Here is a 17026-nt window from a genome sequence, read left to right as displayed (position 1 = left end):
GTCTAGATATCAAGTTCCAAGCCAGCAAGACCTTGCATACTGAAACTCTGTCTCAAAACACAGAGGGCCGAAGATGTATCTCAATTAACAGAGTGCTTGTTTTGCATGCTCTGATTCCTGGGTTTAGTGCCAAATACCACATAAAAAGAAGGTGAGCGCCGGGTGGTGGTGGTGCATGCCTTCCATCCCAGCATTCCAGAGGGAGAGGCAGGCAGATCTCTGAGTTCAAAGCCAGCCTGGTCTACAGCTCCAGTTCCAGGACAGCCGGGGCTACACAGAGAATCCCTATCTCAGAAACACCAAAAAGAAAATGAAAAAAGGAACCACAGACAAGGTGATGTACACCTATAATCCCAACACTCAGAAGGCAGATGTCCAATGAATTCCAGGCCAGCCAGGACTTCAGAGTCAGACCTTAATTCAAAACAAACAAACAAACAAAATTGCCCTCTAAGTTTTTACTTAGTGTTTACTAAGTGTTTGGTATTAGCATAATAAAAAAACTCAAATCAAAGGTCAGAGGCATTATTTGTAACTTACTGTGGGTATTTCAAAAGAACAATCCTTAGCTAACACTCAGAGATGACAGAAATAGACGGTTGCGTCACTGCCTGATTAAAACGGAAAAGCTGGAGGCTTTCCAAAAGGAAAACAAGAAGAGGCAAGGAGTCTGGACTGACCACTCAGAAGTGTGTGTGTGTGTGATACCAAGCATCGGTGGGTGGGGCCTTTGTTGGGACAATGTCAGAGTCTGGATGTGGCTAGTGGGCTTTTTAGCAGCCTAGCAGCTTGTGACCTGTGACTGGGAGGCTTTTCCCAGTGCACAAGTGCATAGTCAGAAACTGCATGGGGGCAGCTGCCTTCCGTGGCTCTGCCTGTGCCCAAACAGTAATGTGTCATGCCTGATGCATTGCCAGGCAACGCAGTGTATCTGGGTGTGTCCCTTAAGGCTCTCTCCAGCTCAGTAGCTTATGCACAGCCTGCTTTGCCGGTGTTCCTGGCTGGCAATGTCCTCATGAGATAGTGTGCTCTCTAACTCACTTCTCCCGCTCTTCTCTTTCCCTGCCGGTACTAAGGATGGAAGCCAAGGCCTTTCACTTGTTAGGCAAGTACATTACCACGCACCACACCTCCAGCCTGTGACGGCGCTCTCCTGGTTTTAGTGTGCAAGGCTTGTATTCTCTTACACTGCTACAGCGGGAGGCTGTTGCTAGAACTGGAAGTTTCCATTTAGCCTAGGAAGCAAGCCCTCCTTGAACCCGAAAGTTTGACTGTGGAAGACTCTAGTCACCCCTGCCTGCTACTGACTTAAGAGAAAAATAACTTATCCTCACAAGGTGCCTGGGTGAGGGATTGCGGCCCAACCTTTCATTTGAAATTGCATGAGACTGCTACCCAAAGGAGGATTTCTTTGCTTTGACACCATGTCTGGTGATTTTTGTTCTGCTTTTAGGAATTTTAAAACTTTGGACTATGAGAGCCCCATGAAATAGCCAGAAAACTTTCTAAGGTTCTCTTGGAGTTTTGTTCCATGTAGACTTTTGTTGTTTATTTTTGTACACATTTGTTTATTTAATGTGGGTTTTGCCTGCACTGTCCAAAGAAGCCAGAAGAGGGCGTCATATCCTCTGGAACAGGAGTTGGGAATTGTTGGGAGTTACCACTTGGGTGCAAAGATTCAAACTTGGGTTCCCCTGCAAGAGCAGCAAGTGCTCTTAACCACCGAGCCATCTCTCCAGACCCCCATTTTAATGTCAGCCTTGGTTACATAGCCAGTTTGGGGCCTGAAGAGCCTACGTGAGATCCTGTTTCAAATAAATTGTCTGGGGGCGTGTGCAGTTCAGTGTTGGTGGATTCGTTCTAAGTTAGATATTCAGCATTGAGAAAACAAAAAACTGGGCTTCAGCAAAATGGTTACCATGCCTGACCACCGAGTTTGATCCCAGGGGAACATGGTAGGAGAGAAAGGTGCGCTGTGGCACTTGCCTATCCCCCTTAAGTAAAATACATCTTTTTTAAAATCTTAAACGCAGATGTGAAAACAGGGGTTCCGGTAAGGGAGCTGGTTCTGGGTCTCGGGCGTCTCCCCGGGCTGCACACAGGGCTCGGGTGGGTCTCTCCAGGTCCCTCCTAGCAGGGCGGCGCTGCGGGGAAATTCCAGCGGGCAGCTCCTCCACCGCGGTGAGACCTCATTTCCTAGGGAGGCGGCCGCTGAGCACCGCCTCCATCCAGGCCGGGCGGCCAGAGCTGCTGCCACACCCCAGCTCCCAGGATAAATTTAGCTCTTCTATTCCGGTCTCTGCCCGGCCCTTGCCCTGTAGCCAACCAACCGGTGGAAGTAGAAAGGAATGAAAAAGAGAAGAGATCACAGCCTGAGAACCCCATCACTCTCACCACATGCTTCAAAGCCCAACCCCAGTGCGCACACACTACTCACTTCACTGATCGAAAATTATTTGTCCCTCGGACGTTTGGGGAGAGTCAGTCACCTTAACAGAATGGGATAGGAGTCAGGGCCCCCCTCATTGTACAGGGGAACTCCAGAGAACAAAGTGCTGGGCATGGTGGTTTCATGCCTGGAATCCTGGCACTCGGGAGACTTAAGTCAGAAGGATTGTGGCAAGGACCAGGCCAGACTGGGCTCCCGAGGGAGATTGTCTCATAAAATGAAAACAAAAGTGGGTGTGGTGCCACACATCTGGGAGATTCTAGAACTGCCTCCTACACTCAGTGTTTCCTTGGAACCTGCCTCTCTGCCTCTCTTCCAGGTCCAGCCCAGGACTCAGCCCACACCTCTCTAGGCCTGGCTCAGGCAGTTTCTATCTTCTTGTTTCCCATACTTTTTTTCCCTCATCTTTCCCTGAGGATTGAAACTGAAGGCCCAAAGTAAGCTAGGCAAGCTATGTCCCCAGCCCTGGGTCCGGAATATTTTATGATGAACCATTTCTCACCGGAGGTCTCCCTATTTAAAAGCAGAGCTTCCAAAAATAATCTAACTGTTGGACTGTAGATGAGACTCAGTGGTAGAACAGTTGTCTGCTGGACAATTCCTTTTCTTTTGCTTTAAGACAGGGTTTCTGTTACTAAGTAAGAGTGGCTATCGGCTGGGAACAGGTAGGTAGGTATTCAGGTCCTGTCCTAATGCCACGTTTCAATGCCATTGCATTTCCTTTACGATTTAGGATTTAGTGACAGAACAAAAGGAAGCCATCAATCGGAGTACTTTAAAAATACTTTGGAGGAGGGGCTGGGAGGGGCTTAGTGGTTAAGAGCACTTCTTGCTGAGGACACAGGTTCAGTTCCCAGCTTTCACATAGAAGCTTACAACCTGTTGATAACTCCAGTTTCGGGAGATGGAGTGTTCTCTTCTAACCTCGTGGAGTAAAGGCCTGTGCCACCACTGCCTGGCCAAAGCTGACTTTTTGTAATTTTGCAAGCAAGCGCGTGCGTGGGCGTGTGTGTGTGTGTGTGTGTGTGTGTGTGTGTGTGTGTGTGCGCGCGCGCGCGTGCGTACTGAGACCTACTATCAGTGCTGGACTGCTCAAGGCCCTCTGAAGTCACCTGGTGTTGCTTTAGTAGAAAAGGGTGGGTCCTTGTGAAGGTTCCCCTCGCATTTAAAAAGACCACACCCCCTCTGCAGGCTTCTGGAAAACTCCCTCCCACCTTCATCCAACCTCCTTTTTCTAACCTTTGCACCTTTGCATCTGCTTCCTAAGAGTGGTGGCTTGAGGAGCCACCCTCTCTTGGTGAATGTGACAAGTAATGTTCAGCTCCTAGGGAAGTCCTAAGGGTAACAGGGTTAGGGGGTGCACCGTAGGCAGCCTCGATTCTTTGTGGCTTATTAATCCTCAGGGCACCCTATAGTGTGAAGGAGGAAAAGAAGGAAAAAGGAATTTAATAGCCTAAATGGAGCAGAGTTTGAGAACCTTTCCTAAAGTTCCTGCCAGGCCTGGTAGCACACATGTCTTTTAATCACTGCACTTGGGAGGGAGAGGCGGACAAATCTTTGTGAGTTTATTTGTGAGTTCGAGGCCACCTGGTCTACTGAGTGCGTTCCAGAATAGCCAGGACTACAAAGTGACACTGGTTTCAAAAATAGATAAATAAAACAAAATTATTTTTTGTTTGGTTTGGTTTGGTTGGGTTTTTTTTTTTTTTTTTTTTTTTGAGGCAGGATCTCACTAGGTAGTAGTATAGTAGTTCTGGCTGGCCTGGATCTCATTGTGTAGTCCAGGCTGGCCTCAAGTTACAGAGATTTGCCTGCTTTGGCTGCCGGAGTGCTGGGATTAAAGTTGTGTGCCACTACACCTGGGTAAAAAAATGTCTCCTAAACCCAGGCAGGTCACATTCTATGTCCTTGTAGAATCTGCTTCACTGCACTCCTGGAGATGTCTACAATTGTACTGTCTCCTTTCCAGAGAGGGCTTTGGGACTCCATTGCTCTGTACCTCAGATGGTTTCTGGTAAGGCTCCTTCCAGACAGCTCTGCAGGACTCCCCGAGCCTGGCTCCCAGGCTGTGCACTCGCCTCCACTGCTTTCTAACTGGGTGGTCTGAGGAAAGATCTTTGAAGCTATTTACAATGGCACAGGAAGAGGATTTAACCTCCTTGGGTTTTGTTGAGTGGGAGAACAAGTCTCACTACAAGGACAATGTTAGCATGTGTCAGGATTAGGAAAGACTGCACATGTGTGTAGTGTGTGTGGTGTGTGGTGTGTGTGTGTGTGTAGTGTGTGTCATGTGTGGTTTGGTATATTGTGGGCCTGTGTACCAGAGGCTTTCCACAAAGATCTCCAGCCTGGCCAGGTGCGAGGGTTCTGACAAAGGGGAGAGAGCAGGGAGGGGGAGTCATCTCTGCTGCCTCCACTGCTGGCTCTATCTCCGCTGTCACAGCCCCAGTTGTTCCAATGTGCTGCACCCATCGCCAGGCTAAGCCGGTGAGAAGCGGCTAGCTAGCAAGGATCCTGAAGGTGTTTTGGGAGAGCAGATCTCTTCTCAAGTTACAGCTCTTATGACAGAAACTCTCAGACGAGGGAGTAATTTTTGGACACCTTTACATCTTCTGGATAAGATTCTTATATACAGTTTGGGGGTGGGTCAGGATCTGGCAGCAGGTACCTCCTATTGGCTTGTTCTGAGAGCTTGGGGAGACCTTATTTACATGTGGGAGGGCCTGGGGTGCTGTTCCTACCTTGACTGATGACCAGCTCTGGGGGGGGGGGGGGGGGGGGTTGTGGGGACTGTAGCTATGTGAAAGGGGCTAGAGGCTCAGGAGCTAGGGCAAACTCCTGTCATCCCTGAGGGTCTCCGAGGTTCAAAGCCTGCTCAACCAGGTACCCAGCTGCCTCTCACAGCCCACCGCCCCAGTGTATATATGTATGTGTGGTGTAGTGTGTGTCATGTGTGGTGTGTTTGTGTATGTGTGATGTGCATGTGTGGTGTGTATGTCATGTGTAGTGTGTGTGTGTGTGTCATGTATGGTATGTTTGTGTGGTATGTGTAGTGTGTATAATGTGTGTGTGTGCTATATTAAATTTCAGCCAAGCTTTTTCTTAACCCTCATAATTTTCACAGACCCTAGACTGAGGCCCAGGCTGGCTTCAAACTCTTGACAGTGTTCCATCCTCATCCTTTAGAGTGCTAGAATTACAAGCTTGTCCACACACAGAAAGAGTGGCATGATTAGGAAGTATGACCTTGTTGGAGTAGGTGTGGCCTTGTAGGAGAAAGTGTGTCACTAAGGTCTCGGATACTCCTGGCCAGTGTGTCACTGTCTCTTCCTGCTGCCCACAGATCAAGATGAAGAGTCCTCAGCTCCTTCTCCAGCTCCCAGTCTGATTGCACTCCACCATGCTTCTCGCCATGACAGTGATGGATAAAACATCTGAACTGTGAGCCAGCCTCAATGAAATGTTTTCCTTTATAAGAGTTGCCATAGCCATGGTGTCTCTTCATAGCAATAAAACCCTAACTAAGACACATGCTGAGTCCTAATTCTCTCTTAACCACTAGGCTTCACCACCAGCTCTAACCATTTTGAAATCTATTTCAGCACACCTGAGTTTCACGAAAGACTCCCACCTGTTCTGCTCTTTTGCCACTTGATCAACTGTCCTTAATGTTAACCCCACCTAGGTGAGAATAAGACCACTACCACAAACTTAAGCCAAATTGTAGCAGCTTTATTAAATACTGGCCAGGATAATGGACACTGGTCAGGTCCATTCCTGGGATTCCCAGAGAATGGTCATGAATTATGTTAGCCCAGTGCTTATAAAGGCAAAACCCATGAGGCTACATACATCCCACTTTCATTCAATAGAGGGCAAGCATCATCCTGACGTACTTCCTGCATGTGTACCTCCCACCTAAGTGTGATCAAGCTCAGCCTGTGCAGTTGGGGCAACCACCCTTGTTTACAGAAGTGAGAACACGTGACTTGTTATCTTAATTGAGCAACAGTCCCCAGCATTTCAGGAAGATACCTGTCCTTGGGGACGACGGGTTAGGGGCATTTCTTCTGGTTTATAGATCTTTCAAGAACAGCAATGTGAACTTAGAACATAAAGTAAGCCCTCGGGCTCAAGAGCATTCTTACTTCATGTTGTTGTTACTAAGTGCAAAATCCAGTCTTGGATCCAACTCCACATTAAGTTGTTCAACTAGGACTTAGGATACAAGAGGGTGATGCTAATGATTACTCTTGAAAGGGACAAGAAAACTGAGAAAGCCCGGGAGGTCAAAGGTTGAAAGTTATAAAATCTGGGTGAGGTGGGTAAATGAATCCTTTTAATACTTTTCTACTTTTTTTTTTGTTTGTTTGTTTTGTTTTTTGTTTTGTTTTTTTTTTTTTTTGAGACAGGGTTTCTCTGTGTAGCCCTGGCTGTCCTGGAACTCACTCTGTAGACCAGGCTGGCCTCGGAACTCAGAAATCTGCCTGCCTCTGCCTCCCAAGTGCTGGGATTAAAGGCGTGTGCCACCACCGCCCGGCTAAGGTTTGGTTTGGTTTTGTTTTTTTGTTTTTCCCTTTTGGACAAGATTTTATTCTGTGGTCCAAGCCTTGGGCTCTCAGCCATCCTTTGTCTCAGCCTCACAAGTGCTGGGATCGCAGGAGCAAGCCTTCAGCTCCTGCCAGTACTTTAATTTCTAATTTTTACTTGTTTCTTGCTTATTTCTGTACATGTGCTGGTAGTATATTTGTATGCACATGTGTACACACTTGAATGTAGAAGTCAGAGACTGATGCCAGGTGTTTTGCCCAGTCCCCCTACATCTCACTTTTTTGAAACAAGTTCCTCACCAACCCTAGATCTCATTAAATGGCTAGACTGGATGTCCAGCAGGCTCCAAGGATTTGGCTATCTCCTCTGCCCCTCCTTACCTCTTGCCTTCTCCCCCCAGCTGTGTTACAGATGTGTATCATCAATACCCAGCTTTTATGTGGGTGTCGGCAATCTGAATTTAATTCCTCATGCTTGGTGGCATATATTTTACTGACTGAGTTATTTCCCCAGCTCCTTAAACAAATTAAATTCAAATTTAATACAGGGTTTTGCTATGGTGCCCTGATTGGCTTTAACTCTTGAGTTTAAGAGATTCTTGACCTCCTGAGTAGCTGATACTAAAATAGTTGTAAAAGGTCAGGTGCAGTGCTGTATACCTGTAATCCCAGCACAAGAGAGACTGAGCAGGAAATTCTGGAGTTCAAGACCAGCCTGGGCTGAAATAGTGACATTCTCTCTCAAAAGAAAGAGGGGTCCTGCCAGGCAGTGGTGGTGCACACCTTTAATCCCAGCACTTGGGAGGCAGAGGCAGGCGGATTTCTGAGTTCCGAGGCCAGCCTGGTCTACAGAGTGAGTTCCAGGACAGCCAGGGATATACAGAGAAACCCTGTCTCGAAAAAAACAAACGAACAAAAAACAAAAAACAAACCCAAACACCAACCACACCACCAAAAAAAAAAAAAAAAAACCAAGAAGAAAGGGCCTAGTGAGGTAGCTCAGGAGATAAGGCACTTACTCTGTGAGCTTGATAACCTGAGTTTTATCCATCAAGCTGTGGCATGTGAACACACACATGCACACACATGTGTACAGAAACATATGCACACAGTTCTTTTTTTTTTTTTTTTTTCAAGACAGGGTTCCTCTGTATAGCCCTGGCTGTCCTGGAACTCACTCTGTAGACCAGGCTGGCCTCGAACTCAGAAATCCGCCTGCCTCTGCCTCCCAAGTGCTGGGACAATGATCTTTAATAATAACTGGTTTTTTGTTTTTTTTGTTTTTTTTTTTTTTTTTTTTTTTTTTTTGGTTTTTTGAGACAGGGTTTCTCTGTGTAGTCCTGGCTGTCCTGGAACTCACTCTGTAGACCAGGCTGGCTTCGAACTCAGAAATCCTCCTGCCTCTGCCTCCCAAGTGCTGGGACAATGATCTTTAATAATAACTGGTTTTTTGTTTTTTTTTTTGTTTGTTTTTTTTTTTTGGTTTTTTGAGACAGGGTTTCTCTGTGTAGTCCTGGCTGTCCTGGAACTCACTCTGTAGACCAGGCTGGCTTCGAACTCAGAAATCCTCCTGCCTCTGCCTCCCAAGTGCTGGGATTAAAGGCGTGCGCCACCAACTGCCTGGCTATAATAACTGTTTCTGTTTTGTTTTTCCTTTTTTAGGCAGGGGTAGGTTTCAAGACAGGGTTTCTCTGTGCAGCCCTGTTCTGCAACTTGCTTTGTAGACCAGGCTAGCCTCAAACTCCAAGATCTACCTGTCTCTGCCTTCCTAGTGCTAGGATTAAAGATGTGCACTGGCATGCCCAGCAATAATAATACAATTTCAATTTTTCAATATATATAGATTATATATTAAATATATATATTTATATATGTAAAAAATTTGTAACAAAGTATAACAACACACACAAAAAAACAACTACACTGAAAAAGAAAGCATGGTAGGAGCAGCATCATGAGATAGGTCTGGGCAGAGCAGAGCTGTCGGCTCCTTGTTTTAAGATGTGTCAAAGGTCCTGGAGGAGGAGGTACCTCACGCTGGTGTTCTTGACCATCAGCAGATGAAGCAATCTGAAAGACGAGGCCCCTGGGATATTTTCTAATTGCAGAGACTCACGGTCAGTGGCCTAATGTGAAGTGACCCTGGACATCTGGGAGACGAGCCCTGCCTGCTACTCTTGAATGGCTTTATCACCCAAGGGCTTGGAGGCACAGGGTAGAGCAGTCATCCATGCATACTACAGACATGCCTCCGTCCAGCCAAGGCAAAGTGTCCAGGACAGCTGAGTCAGTCTTCAGGTCTTGCTCTGTCCCCTTATGGCAATTCTGTATTATACACAAAGGGCTGCAGTAGGGTTGGCCCACTCTGAATTGCTGGGCTTCCAGGACTGAAGTCTGTTCTCCAGGCCACACTTTCAGTGTGTTTAACTCAGTGTTGTCAGGTAAAGGAATGTTAAAGCCCTTGTTAAAATGCACACTGTGGTTCAGTGGATTGGAGAGGGGTGGGAGACTACATTGCTTTTTTCTTTTTTAATATTTGTCCTGTGTGTGTGAGTATATGTGTGAGCGCACACGTGTGTGCACAAGAGTGCGTGTACACACACACAAGCAGAATGTACACACTCACAAGCAGAAGGTAAGAGGACAAACACCTCAGGTATTGACCCTTGCCTCACATCTTGCTTAAAGCAGGTGCTTCTTGTTTGCCGCTGTCTGTGTATTCCAGGCTTAGTGAGCCTTGAGCTCCCAGGAATCCCCCTGTCTCTGCCTTCCATCTTGCTGTAGAGTGCTCAGATTACAGACCTGCCTAGCAAGGGTGCTCAGCTTTTACAGGGGTCTGAAGTCAAGCATGGCTTGAGGTGTCTGTACTCACTGAGCTATGTTCCCTGTCCCCCACATTTCTAACTAGTGTTGGTGGAAAATGTGGGGCTCATGGGCCTCACTAGTCAGTTTGTGCCTAGAATATGCTATCAAGAGCTCTGTCCTGGGCTGGAGACACGGTTCAGTAGGTAAGAGCACTGACTGCTCTTCTGGAGGTCCTGAGTTCAATTCCCAGCAACCACATGGTGACTTACAACCATTGGTAATGGGACCCAATGCCCTCTTCTGGTGTGTCTGAAGACAGCTACAATGTACTCATATACATAAAAAATAAATAAATAAATAAATAAATATTTTTAAAAGGAGGGTTTTTTGTTGTTTTTGTTGTTGTTTTTGTTTTGGTTTGGTTTGATTTTTTGAGACAGGGTTTCTCTGTATAGCCCTGGCTGTCCTGTAACTCACTCTGCAGACCAGGCTGGCCTTGAACTCAGAAATCCGCCTGCCTCTGCCTCCCAAGTGCTGGGATTAAAGGCGTGTGCCACCACCGCCCGGCTTAAAAAAGAGTTTTGTCCCTTCAGATTGGCCTGTGATTGTCTATCAAGATGAGGGTACCCAGTAGGCCATAATTGTTCTGATTTGTAATCCCAAGATATTAGATATAAGAGGAAGACACAGAAGCATTTAGAGTTCTAGGCCAACCAGTTCTAGGATATGGTAAAATCCTGTCTGAAAAAACCAATTTACAAAACAAGGCTTAGCTGAAGGAAGAATGGCTTAGTCAAGTGCTGAGGACCTTAGTTTGAAACTCTGTAAGAATAAAAAGAAAAAAATCACATGCCAATAATCCCACTACTGGGGAAGCAGAAACAGAACAGTCTAGGAGTCTCTGACCAGTCAGTCTAGCTGAAAAGGTAAATTTCAGCATCAGTAAAAAAGATCCTATTTTTTAAAAAGTGTTTTGTGTGTGTGTTTCTTATTTTATGTACATTGGTATGTTAATTCCATATGTCTGTATGAGGGTGTTGGATGCCTAGGAACTGGAGTTACAGACAGTTGTGAGCTGCCATGTGAATGCTGGGAATTGAACCCGGGTCCTTTGGAAGAACAGCCAGTGCTCTGAACCACTGAGCTACCTCTCCAGTCCTGAGAGATCCTATCTTTAAAAAAAAAAAAAAAAAAAAAAAAAAGGTGATAGAGAAATCTGACACTGACCTATGGTTTCCCCATGCATTGGTGCATGCACACGAACACACACACACACACACACACACACACACACACACACACAGTTTTAACTAGATGGTGCTGGGACATGCCTTTAATCTCACCATCTTGGGAGGCAGAGACCATTGATTGCTGGTCTATGGAGCAAGTTCAAGTTCCACAACCGCCAGGGCTACACAGAGAAACCCTGTCTCAAAACAAAACAATATATATATATAGTTGAAAAAAAAAAACTACCTAGCAAGACAAACAAAATGTAGCTGCCAGACAAAACTGGACCAGTGAATCCTTTAAACTCTTGTCACTGCAGCTAAGAAAGGCAGGGGTTGGTGACAGGCTCACTAGCTGCTAATGGGAACCTCCTCTACCCTGCCCCCCAACCCCACCCCCAGAGGGAGCTTTTCATCAAAGCCTGGCACTGCAGAGGGGTCCTGGGGGAGTAGAAGGGCCCTGCCAGCCCGCCCTCCTCTCCTCTTTAAAGAAGTGCCTCAGCTGCCTAAACAAGCCTGAATTTCCCAACCTGCTCATAAAACCAGTTTCCCCAGGTTCTTGCGATACAGTTTCTATTCATTGGGTATGCCTCCCCCATCTAGTTGAGCTATAGACACTCTGTCTTAAAAAAAAAAAAAAAAAAAAAAAAAAAAAAAAAAAAAAAAAAAACCCTTTGTTAAGGCCCTCCTTTCTCCTGTACTAGGATAACACTAGATGTGGCATAAAGATAAATGTTAATAAAAAATATCATTAAATCAGGGCTGGGGACTTAGCACAGTTGGTACAGTGCTTGCCTAATACACAGAACACTTAGAGGCAGGAGGAAGGCCAGTGCAGACTATAAGACACTCCATCTTAGCCAGATGTGATTCCAGCACTCTGGAAGCAGAGGCAAGCAGATTTCTGAGCTCAAGGGTAGCCTGGTCTACAGAGCAAGTTCCAGAATAATCAGGGCTACACAGAAAGACCCTGTCTCTGCCTTCTTCAAAAAAAGAAAGAAAGAAAGGAAGGAAGGAAGGAAGGAAGGAAGGAAGGAAGGAAGGAGGAGAAAGAAAAGAAAAGTCACTGTCTCCAAAAAAGAAAAAGAGTAAAAGAGTATGTTTTAACAGGGCATGCTACCCGATCTGAGATCCATTGCAACACCAGAAAAAAACCAAAACTCATTGCTTTGTGAGGACTGGGTATAGATGTGAGGATCTGCAGTGATCGACATGAATATGTGGTTTTCTTAATGGAACCAAGTACTGATCCTGTTCCTGCTGGCACGGTCCATAACCTCCCACAATCCCTATCAGTAATTTATTAAGCACCTACTATGATTACAAATATTACCTCCAACCATTCCCCCTGAAATTGTGCCAAGATTAGGCCTTCTTGCTTTCCCCCTCCTCTTTTTTACAGTCCTAGAACTTGAACCCAGGACATCACACATCATAGACAGGTGTTCTCCCACTGAGCCCAGGGCAGTCACTAATCCAAATTTTCCAGATGAGCAGAATCAGGTGAGCAACTTGGCAGAGTCACAAGCTAACAAGTGTGTGAGTACTTGGTTTTACAAAATATAACAAAAGGCTATTATCTAGACAGCTTTTCATAGCTAGATAGAACATTTTTTTTTTTAATTTCACAGGAAAACTTTGAGATGCTTATTAGAAAGTTCTGATTCAATAAAGAGAAACAAGGTATTTCTGGGTATTAAGACTTGAACTTTTGCCGGGCGGTGGTGGCGCACGCCTTTAATCCCAACACTTGGGAGGCAGAGACAGGTGGATTTCTGAGTTCGAGGCCAGCCTGGTCTACAGAGTGAGTTCCAGGACAGCCAGGACTACACAGAGAAACCCTGTCTTGAAAAAAAACAAAAAACAACAACAACACAAAAAAAAAAAAAAAAAAAAAAAAAAAAAAAAAGACTTGAACTCTCATTTCTGGTTACATTTTTTTTTCCCTTACACTTTTAAAATTAAGTGAGCATTAGGGTGTCTTTATATTAGCAAAGTGACAATCCATAAATATAAGTGACTTACTTTATTTGGGAATTAAAAAACACATTCAAGTGGAGCACGGTGGTACATACCATGCCTGGCTATAGTTGCTACTTTTCTTTTTTTTTTTTTTAACTTTACCTGTATGAGTGTTTTGCCTGCATGTATGTAAATGTTAATGAATTGCTCACAGAGGAATTCACATCCCTCAGAAACTAATTACAGATGATTGTGAGTCAGCCATGTGGGTTCTGGGAACTGAACCTGGGTCTCTGAACCAGTGTTCTTAACCAAGGCACCATTTTTCTAGCCCCCCAACCCCCCCACCCCCACCCCCACCGCCAGGTAGTTGCTTTACTGAGACAGGATCTAGACTAGCCAAAGTTGCATGAATACAAGAGACCCTATCTCTATAAGAGAACAAGCACAGGGCCCCCGACTATAAGATGGCAGAGATAGTAAAGGTTGGTATCAGGCTCCAAACCCAGTGACATCACATCTAGGCGAACCTCGTCGTTGCCAAGGCAACTGCCATACATTCCCAGTATCCACCTGGCTACCTCCTACCCTTACCTGCAAGAGGCTACTTCACCACCCATATAAAACAGGCAGAACCCCCTGACCTCTCTCCTCTCTCTTCTTCCTCTTCTTCTCACCCCTCCCCACCACCACCACCTTTGCCCTATCTCCTGAATAAACCCCACGTGGAACCGTTTGGAACGTGGAACTGGTGTGGTCTGTTCTAAGCCATGCACGGACATTTATCAGTAAAGAAAGGTTCTTGGCAGAGCCAGCCCTGAAAAACTGAGACCCATAGGGTGGCCAATTTCCAAAAGTTGTGCTCAGACCTCCAGATGGCATGTGAAAAGCCTGTACTAAATAATTGATGTTAAAAAAAAAAAAAAAAAGCATCGAACCTTCATTTTGCTCTGAGTCATTACCTTTTTCAGGTTTGTTAAGCCAAGGATTCTCTGGATAGCTCTGGCTGTCCTGCAATTCACTTGGTAGACCAGGCTAGCCTTGAACTGAGAGACCCACCTGCCCCTGTCTCCCAAGATTAAAGGTGTGTGTCACCATTAAATGTCCTCATTTAAAAGGTGTGGCTCCTTTTTAAGTTTTGTTGTTTTGAGACAGGGTTTCTCTGTGTAGCCCTGGCTGTTCTGAAACTCTGTAGACCAGGCTGGCCTCGACCTCAAGAGATCTGCCTTTCTCTGCCTTTGGAAACTAATGTTAGATCTACCCCTAAAGACATATCTAAAGTGGCTTGTCTTCTTCATCTTCCTATACAGCTGTCTTAGTTAGGGTTTCTATTGCTGTCATAAAACACCATGACCAAAGCAACTTGAGGAAAGGCTTTGTTTGGTTCATGCTTCCATATCACTGTTCATCATCCAGGGAAGTAATGAGGGAACCCAGTTTGTATTAATGGAAAACAAAAACAAACAAACATACAAACCCAATCTACCAGCTAATTTTATCTTTTGCAGGGTAGAGAGTTTGGACCACTCTCTGTAGACCAGGTTAGCCTCAAACTAAGAGTTCCACCTGCCTGCGCCTCAAGTACTGGAATTAAAGGAGTGTGTAACCACTGCCTGACCTAATCTTATCTTTTAAAAATGTTTTTTAATTGTATGTATATGGGTGTTTTCCCTGCACAGTTATCTATGCACCACTTTCTTGCTTGGTGCTCATGAGACTGAACAGAAGAATCTCTGATCCCCTGGGATTAGTTAAAATGGTTGTGAGCCACCGTGTTTGTGGGTGCTGGGAATTAAACGCTGAGTCTCAATAGCAAAAAGTGTTCTTAACCACCGAGCTATCTTTCTCCAGGCCTCTTTCCTTTCCTTTTTGGAACATTTCTGCAAACTAGTGTTGACTGACCCTGAATTCTCTTGCCTCCCGTCAGAAAGAATACTTACAGATTGTGGTTAAAATATTCTTAAAAATGGTTTGTCACGCCGGGCAGTTGTGGCGCACGCCTTTAATCCCAGCACTTGGGAGGCAGAGGCAGGCGGATTTCTGAGTTCGAGGCCAGCCTGGTCTACAGAGTGAGTTCCAGGACAGCCAGGGCTACACAGAGAAACCCTGTCTCGAAAAACCAAAAACCAAACCAAACCAAAACAAAGGTTTGTCACCGTCCTCAGTCAAGTGTTTCTGTAACAAAAAAAAAATGTATTTCTGTTTCTCAAAGGCATTCCCAAATCTGAAATTGCACCTTGCTAAGGGCTGGATCAGTTTGGTAACCTGGATGCCTTTGCCTTATCCGTGGGAGTCTCACATCTCGATGCGAGTACTTCACAAAGGGTTAAACTACCATCTCCGTGCTCAAGGGGACCGTGAGGGGTAGAGAACTAGGGAAGGAAGGGGAGCCACAGGCCGCCCCGCAGGTGTGCGGGTCCCCACAGGCTGGGGGACGCTTTCAGCCGCGCCATTTCGGAACAACAGGGAAGATGGAGGAGCCTCATCCTCCCAGCGCGACCCGCGCCTGCGCCCTGTCTACCCGATGCGTCCCGCGAGGCCGTTAGAACAGGGAAAGGAGGTGAAAGGGAAAGGAAGGGAAGGGAGCGTAGGGAGGGACCAAGCCTGCGGTTCCGGCGAGCCCCGCTCCCGCGCCGAAAATCCGCTCCAGGTCGTTTGCGACCTGAAGCCGCTCCACGGACCTCGGCCGCGCTCCGCGCTTTCCCTTTAGCCCTTTGTGTCCCCGCGCGCCTCTGGGAAAGCGGGAACGCGCGCAGAGCTGGGCGCCTGCGCAAAGAAAGCACGCCCCTCCAACCGGGCGCCTGCGCAAAGGGAGGAGCATGCCGGCCGCACGCCTGCGCAGAAACAGGCGCGCCCCGCCTATACTTGAGGATGGGCGCCCCTGTCTGCCCCGCCCCTGCCCGCCATTTCATGGTCTGTCGCCGCTTCTGGGCCGACGTTCGCGGCCTCTGTGTGATGGACGCCCGGAAGCCGGTACAACAAAGACCGTAGTGCGCGGGCTGCGCGTCTTGCCGCTGCCCACGGCGCCCAAGTATGGGGGGGAAGTGGGTGATAGTGCACCTTCCGGCATGGGTTTGCTAGTCAGCCGGTGCGTGCACGGCCTGGTGCGTGCAGAACAGCGCAGCCGCCGCCTCGTTATGTCCAGTCTCGAAGCCCGCACCCTCCTAACCTGCAGGCACCCCCAGAGTCGTATTTGCCCTCTTCTAAGTGTAGAAACTCATGGACTTCTCCATATCGTGTTAGTTAGTTTGGAGGATATATTCGACCTAAGTGTGTCTACAGTTGTGTTTGCACCTCCTGGCTGTTATAAATACCTGAATGCGGGTCTGCACTAAACGTTTTTGAGCCTCAGGGAGCTGACTAGACTCACCAGTACAAGCCCTCTGCATTCTGTGTCTGAGAAAAACTCCTACTCGAGGCATATAATCCATCGTTTTTGAGGAAATAAGAGGCAAAACCTAACCACCCGGCTCCCGTTCCTTATAGGATTCTATTTTAATTTTGGAGACAGGGTCTCCCCTCATTTCCCCATTGTCCTCTAGCTCTATAACAACAGCCAGCATCCAGAAAGAAGTGTGCCACTATGTCCAGTGTACCTCTCCTAATTTTATGTTTAAGCTTCTCTTGGGCACAGCTTTTGCACGAGGGGCAAGCAGTGATGTGGAGAGTGGCCCAGGGGTAAATAGGCAATTAAGGATGTCTTAATGACCCTGTGAAGGAGGTGGGCTCTCTTAAAAGGTCAAAGTGTCCTGAAGGAAGCTATATTTGAGGGTGTTGTCACCTGGCCTCATCCTGGCAGGAAGGAGGATTTCATTCTCCTGAGCATTTATTTAAATTGAAAGAATCTGCTGGGCAGTGGTGGCTCACGTCTTTAATCCCAGCACTTGGGAGGCAGAGGCAGGCGGATTTCTGAGTTTGAGGCCAGCCTGGTCTACAGAGTGAGTTCCAGGACAGCCAGGGCTATACAGAGGAACCCTGTCTTGAAAAACCAGAGAAAAGAAAGAAAGAAAAGAAAAGAAAGAAAGAAAGAA

At 46.6% G+C, this 17026-nt stretch overlaps 1 long non-coding RNA gene across 1 annotated transcript; it reads left to right on the top strand.

Annotated features, from left to right (window-relative positions):
* Positions 1-861: 861 nt before the first annotated feature.
* On the top strand, positions 862-5980 carry LOC143434821 (uncharacterized). The gene is made up of 2 exons (XR_013104612.1): positions 862-1105; positions 5793-5980. It is a non-coding gene; the product is annotated as an uncharacterized LOC143434821 (long non-coding RNA).
* The last annotated feature ends 11046 nt before the right edge of the window (positions 5981-17026 follow it).

The sequence above is a fragment of the Arvicanthis niloticus genome, chromosome 17 (genome assembly GCF_011762505.2).
Source record: "Arvicanthis niloticus isolate mArvNil1 chromosome 17, mArvNil1.pat.X, whole genome shotgun sequence".
Classification (NCBI taxonomy): domain Eukaryota; kingdom Metazoa; phylum Chordata; class Mammalia; order Rodentia; family Muridae; genus Arvicanthis; species Arvicanthis niloticus.
Note: the sequence above shows the minus strand (reverse complement) of the source record. Positions and strands in the feature narration are given on the sequence as shown.